This window comes from Aricia agestis, chromosome 18, assembly GCF_905147365.1.
Source record: "Aricia agestis chromosome 18, ilAriAges1.1, whole genome shotgun sequence".
NCBI classification, from domain to species: Eukaryota; Metazoa; Arthropoda; class Insecta; order Lepidoptera; family Lycaenidae; genus Aricia; species Aricia agestis.
Window position 1 is genome coordinate 4,057,110 of NC_056423.1, and position 13,478 is coordinate 4,070,587.

The following is a 13,478-nucleotide window of genomic DNA, read 5'->3' on the forward strand; positions in this document are numbered from 1 at the left end:
AACAGATTGCAATGTAATAGGTTGTTTTCTTTTCTTTAAATTTTTAGCATCTTGCACCAGATGGCGCGACAATAGACACTTCTAGATTTTCTTTTGGTCTTCTGAAGTTAGTTGCAGGTTGCCGTCACTAACATCATTTTTTCTAAGTAGGTGTAAACTGTCAAGTGTGACATAAATCAAGATTCCATTAGCTTACCTTGTCTACTTAATTTCCATTCGCATAAAATTAACATAAAACTGTATGTATTTATACATTTCCATATTATATTTCTATGTTGTTTTTTGCTTCCTCTCTCTAGTTTGAATTTCACGAAGAACATAAATCGCTTAGGCCAGTATACTGATAACAGTTTAGGAAGATAATGACATACTTAATATATACGTCTTGTCAAACTGAAAATTGACAAATGAAGAATTTTTGGTGTGTGTCCCCAAATTATTGTGTTATTTGGGTTTTTGATGTGCAATATTATTGGTAAAATATTAGCCATTAAATATTCGTTATCGTGCACAAGCGCAGGCAAGATGTCAAAACCAAAATTTAAAACTCCTGTGACATTTGGTGTGAATAAATAGGACTATTTCGTTCATGAATTTCAACTGAAACATAGTTTTAATAACTTTATTACTTTATTCATTGGAATATTATTGCGTCTTTTTCAAATTTAAGTGTATCAAGATTCAAGTCATACATTATTTTCACCTATCTTACAGTGGCAATAATTAATGATGGTATCACCGATGGTTGTCTGCCCTATGTATGCTTGAAAACAAATTAAACAAAATAAGAAAATGCCTCATTGTGTAGCTCTTTCATGTGCGACAAGGCTTTAAATGAACGTGGACGAGCGCTGCTGGTAAAGGGGAAATGTCAAAAATGACGTTTTTGTATGATGGCAGCGTTAGTTTCTTTTCTCGCCACGTTCATTTAAAGCCTTGTCGAGCTGTAACTTGGCGCACACTTCACGTTACGAAAGCTATGTAGGGCTCTACGCTACATCTATTGTCAGGGCCGTCTCTAGCCCATGTGGCGCCCGTGTGTAAATATTACCCTAGCGCTCCCTAGCAAGTGCGCGGTCAAAAAAAATCGGCTAAGTGCGAGCCGGACTCGCGCACCGTCCGATGGTTCCAAAGGGTTCCGTACGATTATAAAGCAATTATAAAGCAAGGATACACAAAAAGTATTTTGTGAATATTCCAAGTGTGTACATGTAGCCGTTATTGATATTATACTTAATGGCCAAAAATATCACATTTGTTGCATGGGATTGTATCCTTAAATGCTTAATACATTTTGTTTTTAGTATTTTTTATTAAAGAGGCCACAGAATCACATAATCTGAGAATTTCAACTCTCTAGCATAGAAAATATACCTAATGAATGCCATCTATGACCTGCAGTCTATGACCAGAATAAATATGAGGTAAGCCGTAAGACCCTTATACTGCCTAATTTTAGGCATTATAATTTTTTTTTAAGACCAGACCACCTCAAGCCTGGTAGGGGTCTGATCTCGTAGGAGTCTGTTCTTGGCCTTCTTCGAGAGTGTGCCGATCGGCTTGTGTTTGGGTTTGGTCCTTGATTCTGAGGCGCCCTAACCTTCGGTCATTACCTGGACCATACGGACAGGAGGAAACCATCGTCGCCTAGGTGCCACTATTGCCTGAGAAAGACGATTGAACGCTCTGCTTGGGCTAAGCAACGGGCTGAGTTTTGCGCCGTCCTTGGATTGGACCTTACTGGGAGGCAGTAGCTTATACTTTCTGCGAAACTGTTATGTTGTTATGTTTATATCGCAAAAGCCAAGCCGCTCATGGTGCACCTTGCTTTACTGTAATTCGACAAATACAAGAAGAGCTCCAGATACTTCACAAAATGTATGCAAACTGGAGTTAATTTTACGTTGGTCATTAAAGCGCGGCGGCTAGCCAACGCGGGCGCGCGCCCATTTACGAGCGGCGCTCGGCGCCCCTAGGACCGCGGCACCCGAGTGCAACGCACACCCTGCACCTAAGGGAAAGACGCCCCTGTCTATTGTTGTAGAATGAAACAAAATATGTCTATTAAAAATAATAAAACAAAATAGAAGAGATGACAGGCGAATATACTTCTAGAGTTCTAGCCTGAGGTTCTAGCGATAACGTTAGAATTAAAAATAGGTGCCCTAAATAGAACCTACTCGTATAAGCCCAACTCAATCTTCGTTAGAACTTTCAATACTTAGTAACTTTAAATTGTGTTCGTGCGGAAATAGAAATACAAAACCTCCACTAATTGACCTCTTTACTTCAAGACGCGGGTGGAGCGGTCAAGATAAACCAAGAAGCACTTCTTTAGACTCTAGACATTGCTAAAATCTAGAAATTCATAATCACTTTTGTCCATACTTCCATACTCATTCCATACTAATATAATAAAAGCGAAAGTGTGCCCGTCTGTCTATTACCTCTTCACGCCCAAACCGCTGAAATGATTTTGCTGGATATAATACTTTGAGTCCCGAAAAAGGACAAAGAATAACTTTTTATCCCAAAAAAATGTACGGTTCCCGCGCGATAAACGAGTTTTGACGCAATGAAATTGCAGGCGTCATATAGTATTATAAATGCGAAGGTATGTTTTTCTGTCTGTTAGTCATAGGTCTACTGATGGCGGATGGCAGATTTTCAAAAAATATCCTTGATCACTGGATACATTTTTTTTTATGAAATAAGGGGGCAAATGGGTCATCTGATGGAAAGCAACTTTCCGTCGCCCATGGACACTCGCAGCATCAGTAGAGCTGCGGGTGCGTTGCCGGCCTTTTAAGAGGGAATAGGGTAATAGGGGAGGGTAGGGATGGGAAGGGAAGGGAATAGGGGAGGGTAGAGGATTGGGCCTCCGGTAAACACTCGGCGAAACACAGCGTAAGCGCTGTTTCACGCCGGTTTTCTGTGAGAACGTGGTATTTCTCAGGTCGAGCCGGCCCATTCGTGCCGAAGCATGGCTCTCCCACGTATATAATATAATGGAATATTGTATTATATTTTATACGTGGGAGATATATAATGGAATATATTAGCATATTCCATACATGACACACCGAATCAGCCGCTATAAGGAAAAAAAGGATCAAAATGTTTTTTGTTTTTTTTTTCAATTACCCCGGTATTGCTAGAGTCAATTTATTTTCTCACTTTTTGCCATCAGATTCTGGTAGACCTATACCTCCTCACGCCCAAACCCGGAAAAATGTACGGTTCCCGCGCGGTAAGATAATTAAATGTGAAATTCTCTCCTTGGACCTTTGCGATCATAAACCGATTTCGTAACGTTTTAAGGTTCCCTAAACGAGAGTATTAAATATAGCTTCAAGCTTCAGTCCGACCCAAATAAGAAATAAATTAGGGTCGAGTTATTATTAGCGCATTAAGATTGGCTCCCTTTCAATTTTGACCCAAGAGCATAGACGTGCCATAGCAAAATATACAAGGTGTTAGGGCCGGGTCACAAAAGCATCGTAGCGACTAATAGTGACATCGTACGACGTCGCGTCGTAGAAACTCATCATTGAATTTCTACGTGAGTTTCTACGACGCGACATCGTACGATGTCCTGTCGTAGTTTTTTCAACGACGTGCGTCGTAGATTCCCACGACACGACGTCGCATCGTGAAACGACGTCGCGTCGTGGTACGACACGACGTGGTATCGTGTTTTTGTGTCCCGGCCCTTAGTTATAACAAAACTAAGTGATAATACTGTATCACTTAGTTTTGTTACAACTGTACTGTTTTGTTGTTTTGTTTTGTTGCCTTTCCCAAAGTGGGCGATAGCGCCCTCTTGTGGGCGCTAAAGGTCTGAAAGGGGGCGTTGTGGGACCCAGAAAAAATGGGGGCGTTGTGTAGAGGCTTGGGGTGATTTATTTCATCTGGATGCATTTTAAATTGAAACAATGGGGGCGCTAAAACATAATTTGTTCTTAAAGTGGGCGGCAGACAAAATAAGTTTGGGAACCACTGCTTTAGAGCTTATGGTATATATGAGAAGCCAATATCAAATTCACTGTGAAAGAAGCAGCGCTGAAAGAACTTTTTTTTGTGATTTGTATGGGTAAGCACCCGAGCGTCATGACTTTTTCCAAACAAAAGTAAAAAAAGTTACTCTTACTTTCACAGAATACCTTATATGGGGTCCCATACACACCCTAAAGTATTATCACTTAGTTCTGTTACACCCTGTAGATATATCACGTAATGGTTATGTAAGTTGTCTTTAAAATCTGATCTTAGAATATAACTGTAGAACGCAACTTTGTCCGCGTCAATACAAAATGAATATAATAAGCTGCCCCCCCTCTTGCCCCTACCTGGGTACGCCCATGCCTAAGTATATAGGTTTTACAAATATAGCAAAAAGGATATGGGCGAATAGCCTATAGACGGCCCCAAATTACATTAAAAAAAGATACATACAGCCGAACGTATTATCTCCTCCTTTTTGGAAGTCGGTCAAAAAAGCATCCCTAAGTATAGTACGTCAATGAATATTTGGGCTAACTTGGGAAAGGTAAGTGTGAACTTTCTTGCTGTCTTGACAAAGTTCTATTATAATGTTATGCGGTGTTATTTTTTAACCCGATTGCGCCAAAGTTTGTTATGTTTTTCTTATGTTTATTATGGTATCTAGTTTGAGGAATCAAGATCTTAATTAAAAATAATATTTTAGTTTTAGTGCGTCAAAACTCGTTTATCGCGCAAGAATTTTAATTTTATACATGGAGAGCCATGCTTTGGCACGAATGGGCCGGCTCAACCGGAGAAATACCACGTTCTCACAGAAAACCGGCGTGAAATAGCGCTTGCGCTGTGTTTCGCCGAGTGAGTGAGTTTACCGCAGCCCAATCCCCTACCCTATTCCCTTCTCTACCCTGCCCTATTCCCTTCCCTTCCCTACCCTCCCCTATTACCCTATTCCCTCTTATAAGGCCGGCAACGCACTTGCAGCTCTTCTGATGCTGCGAGTGTCCATGGGCGACAGAAGTTGCTTTCCATCAGGTGACCAGTTTGCTCGTTTGCCTCCTTATTTCATAAAAAAAAGAAGCGTTCATTTTTTCGGGGTTACACGGGGACACTTTCCTGGGACTTGAAGTATCCCCATACCAAAGTTTAGCAAAATCTGCTCAGCGGTTTGGGCGTGAAGACAGACAGACAGACGTCAGACATACTTCCACATTTATAACATTGTAGTTTGGATAAAATTTAAGGAGCATAATATAATCTTATTCCCTCCACGTCCGCTGCCAACGGCATCGAAGCTAAACAAACGCTACACTAATAATATAAAATTTAATATAATAACGAAAATTACGATGGAACCACTCCAGAATATTAAATATGTGAAGAGTCAGCGGCTCCGAAGACGATGGCTAATATAACGCATACATTTTTAACAAACTAGACTTTCGAGTCACGTCGATCTTGCAAATATAACTTTATTAACGTTGTAGACAGTTTATCTTTTTAAGAACGTTGTTGATTGATTGTTGGTATGAGCGGTAATAGCCGCGTACTGACCAAGCGAGCAGCCTCGCGGGGCTCGGGCCGCGGCACTCCACGCTCGGGCGAGGCAGCGCGTACGTCGGCCTCGGGCGAGGCACGTCTTGACCGACCGAAGATTTGCCTCGCGTGGCTGCTCTCTCAATCAGTAAGCGGCTAATGAAAATATTAAGTCCTGTTCAGATATACTTATCAGTTATCAGAAATAGGGTATCAGTTTTTAGAATTCTGTTCTAAACTGTTAAAAACGGGACTTTATTATAAGACTTTGCTGTTTGTCCATCTGTCCGTCCGTCTGTCTGCTACCAGGCTGGATCTCAAGATCCCCGAAAGCTAGAAATGTACGTGAAATGTATGTAGCATAATACGTTTATCTATTGAAAAGTAGATATATTTTGAATATAATAGCAACGATTATGACTGACTTCCATGTGAAAAGTGGATATATGGAAGTAGAGTCAATTCACACTGCAAAATAGAAGATATTTTTCAAACAGAGAAAAACCACAGCAAAAATAACTTAGCGAAACATAAACGGAGTAAAACAACCGACTTAATTTTATTCAGTGTCGAATTTATTTGCAAAAATATAATTTTCAACTGTTTCGGCGCGATAAAAGTTTCTCTCTGTTAATACTGCGGTTTACATACCGAGCTAGGGTTTCGCACTGAATTGCGGGGTCGCACGTTTTAAAATCCAATGACTTGAAAACGCAGAAACCCAAACATCCCATTAATTCATCCTAACAATTGTTGCCCGGAATGCCATGTCTATTGTTGTCATGAGACCATGTAAATATCCGATGTTTCCACGGTTTTCTTGGATGGTATTAGCAACGAAAGCAAAACTTCTTCGCCGATTTGTTGAACTACGTGTAAAATTTTCTAAAAATATTATTTTATAAATTTTGTAAAAGTTCCTGTAAAATTTTCTGTAGTCACAAGAGCGGATAAAATCTAAATAAGTCTTAAAGTTATCTTGCTGCAATATAACGGAGCGACGGAGAGAGTTGCGGGGTAAGAGGGGAGGCATTCAATCCCTGTTAATTGCTCGCTCATAATTTGTTTTAACGTATCAACTCCCAAACGGCCCAAGTGGGCCGCGATAACAATAGATTTCCAAGAATCCGCGAAAACCTTCTTTATGATTGATTTTATACGCTAACACACATTTTTTGCGAGGAATTTAAAAATGATAAGTAAAGATTAAAAGAATTTCAAATTCATTCTTTTTCTGTTTGTTATATTATACAACGGTAAAAGCTAGCTTAAGCACTAAGAAGTTGGGTGCTCAGAAAATGTTCCAGTTTAATATAATTACGTGTTGTGAAACCTTATCACTTAACATAATGAGTGCTGCAACACTTAGGATAAGTAATCCTGGCTCTGTACTAAACTTTGTTGCCGCCATCTGCGATATTACTTTAACTACACCAGTATATATTAAGTCTATGACTTTAACACTTAAAAAAAAAAACTATCGAACAGAACCAGCCAGCGTCAGTAGAAGAACTATATTTTTAAATTTCGAATTTCCGGGACTTCGTTTTTTTTCTCATTTCCTTGTGGCGTCAGTTTCTGGAAAAACTATTTTTTTTTAATTTCGAAATTTAGAATTTTTGTGATGTTGTTTTGTTATTTCTTATTTTTTCACAACAGCTATATTTGCGGACAAAGAGTTGTTTCGCTCGCGCGTGTTACACTGGAAATGTTCGTAGCGGACGTACACTCGTTGTCGTGACGTAAATAGACCGAAGAAACAATATAATATTGTAAACGACGTGTCTTTTTCAATTATTTATATTGCTGTCGACGTCAAGTACGCTGTCACAGTATTACAATAATTGTAATACTGTGACGCTGTCGAGGCGAAAATGGAAAAACATTCTTTTTTTTATGAAATAAGGGGGCAAACGAGCAAACGGATCACCTGATGGAAAGCAACTTCCGTCGCCCATGGACACTCGCAGCATCAGAAGAGCTGCAGGTGCGTTGCCGGCCTTTTAAGAGGGAATAGGGTAATAGGGGAGGGTAGGGATGGGAAGGGAAGGGAATAAGGGAAGGGTAGAGAAGGGAATAGGGTAGGGGATTGGGCCTTCGGTAAACTCACTCACTCGGCGAAACACAGCGCAAGCGCTGTTTCACGCCAGTTTTCTGTGAGAACGTGGTATTTCTCCGGTCGAGCCAGCCCATTCGTACCGAAGCGTGGCTCTCCCACGTCTAAAATAACATGGAATAACTTTATTAAAATATATTTTACTCGAGGTTAAGCAACTTTTTATTAATACTTTTCTTTGAGTAATTTCAGTTCAGTAAGTTTTCAATTTCTGGAACATTTCCAACTAGAAAAGTATATTTTTAATGGAATTGGCTAGGTGTATAAGAATTAACTATTTCACTAAAGCCACTCTAGGTGTTGCGAAACCACGACATGTTCGGTGTCGCATATTTGGGAATTTTCGGTACGTTGTGTAATTTTGTTAACAATTTCGCAAATAGTTTCTAGGACTGAAAATGCATTAGAGTCATGGCGTTCTTTTTACACATAATAAATGGTTAAAAAGCCGAGCGCCATATTATGAAAAAAAACACACACACACACAAACAAAAATATTATTAAAATTTTGCACATTTTTTGCTGATGCAATCAAGCGAATATATTTAAAAATTCAGAACCAAATGTAAAAATAGTAAACTGTATATTTATACCAATAAAGATTCCATCACGAAAATTGCTTTTATTTCCTTTTTAACAATTTCACCTTGCACTGTAAGGTTAAAATTTTAATATTTTTAGTTCTTGGGACTAAAATAATTACATGACTAATATAACCTGTGAAAAATTTTCAAGAAAACTTACTTATATTTCGTGCCCCGGGTGAGCAATAAAAATAAAAAACTAAACCGCCAGCAATTTTATTAAATAAAAGTATTTTCAGCTGGGACACTGAAAACTTTAAATTACCTACTGCTACAGTATGTTCAGAATTATTTTGCTTCTTATATCACCTTTATGCTGACAACATAAAAGCCTTTTTCGTAGAAACTAAGTAAATTGCTAGAAATCCCGATTCAGCCATTTTTGTGCAACAATAATGCAGTTTCATTTTTTGTTCGATCCATTGAGTTTTTTTTTTCAAACTACAAAATTGCAAAGTCATAAACTGACAGTGTCGTCTTTATATCTTACTAGATGACCCATGAACTTCGCATTACTTCCCCCCTAACATTTTCTCACCGTACAAACCTTCCCTGGACTTCAATGAATATTTCAAGTCTAAAATTTGCCAAATCGATTCAGCAATTTTCGAGTTTTAGCGAGACTAACAAAATTAAAATTATTTTTTATTTATACAAGGTGTAACAAAACTAAGTGATAAGACTTTAGGGTGTTTACAAGGTGTTTATGACTCCACTATATTAAGTTCAATTTCAAAGTAGCTGCGCTGAAAAATAAACTTTTTTTCAAAAATTTTTTTTAATTTTTTATTTCTTTATTTGCAAAATGTGTGTTAGTAAAGATGTTAGTAGAGTTGACAAGGTACCATCACATTTGCCCAATTGGGCATGCAAATGTTTAGCTTATAAACTACAATATAATATGAAATATTATTATATTTTATTACCTTCTATTCTTACAAATTATAACGTTTGTTTGTGAAAGATCCTGACGCTGGGGCGGTTGACTCGCGCTTGCGAGTGAACCGCCTTTCACAAAACACAAAAAAATGCTCTTTCAGCGCTGCTACTTTCACAGTAAACTCTATATAAGGGACACAAACACATTACACACCCTAAAGTATCATCACTTAGTTTTGTTATTTTTCTAGTTTGATATAAACGGATTGAGTCGAACAAGAAACATAGCTGCATTGATGTTGCCATAAAATGTTAGAATCGAGGTGCTCTATAAAGAATAGAAGAAATAAAAATGTCACTAGACAACAGAAACTGAACGACAAAGCTTTTTCTCTTCGGAGCCATTTACACAGGTTAGGGGGCTTTCATAAATTACGTGAGACATTTAAGAGGGGAGGGAGAAGATTATGCCAAATCTCACTTAAGAGGAAAGAATATCTCAGAAAATATCACGTTTTGTTCTACGAAAAGATTTATCTAAATGCAAAAAAAATGGTAATATTTTTGCTGGTCTAAATAAAAGTAATGTAAAATATTATACTTCAACATACATTTATAAATTATACCCAAGTAGGGTAGACTGGGTACGGTTGTGACAATTTTGGTTTCGAAGACAATAATTTTGTTAATTTTACAGCTAGCCAGGAAAATTTTGTCACAAACCATAGTTTATTTATTTGTCCAAATAAAAATACTAATATATCATGCTAAAATGCGATGTATTAGTCATGGAATCAAATTTAAAAGAAAGAGGGAAATTGTCACAACCGACCACAACCCAAGGACGGTTGTGACAGTGGTTGTGGTCAGTAGTGACACCTTCAAAAAAATGATTTATATGATTTTTATTTCATTAAAAATGAACCATAAAACATCATAATCTTATTCTAAACAAATTCATCTAGCGTATCAAAACATAGTCTATTTCTAAACATATTTATCGACCAAAACAACGACATCCGATTCATTTGATGAATTTCGCCGTTCTCTGTAAATAGGTCCTACATTTGACTTCTTCGTAAGTATTTTCGTATTGACTGATAATATTCTGCGCTCGTTTGGTGTTCTGCAAGCGTTTTTAGGACATCTAAGAAAAAATATAGGACAAATGTATGTCACAACCGTACCCATAAGATTTGTCACAACCGTACCCAACACAGAATTTCAATTATCAAACAAGAGCCACGAATCGGCTAAACGATTTACGTAAAAAATAATCACTTGGAATTAACTACTAATGATCAACTTATAATAAGAAAATACACGACATAGGTTATTTGTATGCAATAAATAGTAAACATTGAAATAAATCAAGCAAGAAAACTTACTTTTGACTGTTCAAAAGCAATGAAGGCCCCTAATAACGTTATCGTCAAGTGCTGGCGGAAGCAATGCTGGGAGAAGCATTCAGACTTGCAAGACGCGTCTTTCTCTCTTAGCACCCATCCCCATATTCCGTATAGTTTCGCTGTTATGACGACTGTCACAACCGTACCCTGGTACAACCGTACCCAGTCTACCCTAGATGATGCCTGCAACTCCGTTAAGCCTAAGTTCGTTTATCGCGCGGGAACCGTTCATTTTTCCGGGATGTAAACTATCGTATGTCCTTTCTCGGGACTCAAAGTATATCCATGCGAAATTTCAGTAAAATCAGTCCAGCAGTTTCAGCGTGAAGAGGTAACAGACAGACAGACGGACAGAACAACTAACACACTTTCGCATTTGTAATATAATTAGCATGGACTAGTATGGAAGTGCGGATGTCACATTTATAATGTTAGTATGGATAACTTATCTTATCTTCCGTGTTTAAGAAGGCGAGCTTCCTTCTAAGCTTACCTTAGATTGAAAAAATCAAAAATTGATCGAAAAGGGGTTCGTATCTCAAAAAGGTCAAAAATATCTCAAAAACGTCTAATGTAATACATGGAGATCCCCTTTTCAGTGGCGTAATTTCTTCACAGATAGTGGAGGTGCGAGTTACATTGTAGTGAACAATGTAGGTCATCAGTCTGCAATGCGGCGCCTCTGCCGCATCATTCAAATTATAATACCCGCCAAAACTTCAACAAGATGGCCGACAGAAATGGCGGGAATTTATTACCGTAGAGGTTATTTGTTATTTTACTTTTTTATAAAGTATCGGCCTTTTTTTTAAACAGATTTACACTCTGTGTTACAAAAATCCGATATGTTAGAGAAGTCGCTTCACAGACAATGTATCTATTAAAATATCACATATGAAGACTTTAGATATTATATTCTTTAAATATACTTTATACACACCTTAAAGTATTATCACTTAGTTTTGTTACACCCTGTATAAGTAAGAGTCAAGAGGGTTATAATACGTCAGACGTGCAATATTTTTATAACATGGCGTCTTTTCTATGAAGAAAGGCTTTGAAGACTTCAGAAGATTTTTTTAATAATATAATAGCTATTTGACCGAGCTTGGCTCGGTATTCGATAAAACACGAATAAAATAACATTTTCTAAAAATGATACCTAGCTAGATCGATTTATTGCCTCCGAAACCCCCCATATACTAAATTTTATGAAAATCGTTGGAGCCGATTCCGAAATTCCAATTAAATATATACAGTGTCTAACAAAAATAAGTGATAATACTTTAGGGTGTGTACGTGTTACTTATAGAGCTGTGAAAGAAGCAGCGCTGAAAGACGATTTTTTTTTTCACTTTTGTATGGGCAAGGGTCCGGGCGTCACGAGTTTTCCCATACAAAAGTGAAAAAAATGTTGGTCTGTCAGCGTTGAAAAGCACAGTGAACACGTACACACCCTAAAGTATTATCACTTATTTTTGTTACACCCAGTATATACAAGAATTGCTCGTTTAAAGATGTAAGATTTATTCCAAATAATAAATATATAGATATAGCACTTGTTGCGGTGAATTGTCTATCGCGCAGGAAACGTAATTTTTTTCCGACACAAAAATCTTACCTATATTTCGCTAGGACTCTTTGTCAAGTTTCATCAAGTTTTAGGTGTGTACACGTGACAGAAAAACTTTAGCATGTATAATATTACGAATTAATAACTATTGATTGTGCACGTCCTATCAGCTTTCTTTTACATTGTTGTCTTCATAGGGCTGCTGTAAGAGATTTCTTTTGAAATAAGCAGTTCCTTTGTGTCGTCTTTCCATGTTAATTATATCTTTATGTGTTTCTTGTGTACAATAAAAGTTATTTTTTTTATTAGCCTATAGTGTCCCACTGCTGGGCAAAGGCCTCCCCCAGAATCTTCCTCTGTTCTCGCTCCTGTGCCACCGATAGCCAGCCTTGCTGGTACAGAGTTAAATAAAAATAAAAATCAACCTCACCTAAAAAAAGATAAAAATCGGATTAAAAAATTTTATCGGATAAAAGTTTATCCCGTGTTATTCGGAAGCAGCATTGATAATGAAACTATTATGGGCTGACAACAGCATGCACCGACCCAGTTTCATAAGTTCAGGGTTTCAGACAGACCGACAGACCGACACAAGTGGCCTCGTTCACCGCACTTGCGGATTTCCCGCGTACTTATAGTGTCTAAACACACCATGCCGAAATTCCGCGGTGGAAGTTCGGGATGGTGTGTCATCGGTAATTTAAAGTACATCGTAGGCGGAATCATGCCGAACTTCCGCCGCGGAACTTCGGCATGGTGTGTTTAGAGTCTAAATTCAATCACAAGTGTATAAACTTTAGACACATACGCCGGTATCGCTGGTATATAAATCCATACTAATAATATTATTAATGCGAAAGTGTGTCTGTCTGTCTGTTACCTCTTCTCGCCTTCGTACCGATTTTGCTGAATTTTGGTATATAGACACTGTTTTTTTAACTTCGCTGTCGAATCTATGCGAATGCAATTTGACTAAAGACCCTGACTATATAATAATACAAACGCTATGGAATATTACATTTTCGGCCTATTCATACTAAGTTAGTCGATATAATCTATTCTATTAATCGAAGTGGACTATCAATCTGTACGCTGTCGCTAACAATAATGAAATTAGATGAACTTTGTTATTAAAATTAGTCGAAGGACATTAAAAATGAAAAAGGTTGGATATATTTAGAAAATTCAGACGAAAGTATATTATTACTGCTAAAATTGGTCAACCAATTTTGATGTAAGTCATCAAATTGTAAATTGATGATCTTATCTATAAATCTTATTTATAAATGGATCTCGGAATAATCCTAAGACATAAAGACGTATCAATTGACAGACATATTATAGATAGACAGACATAATGATACACTTTCGCATAAAGT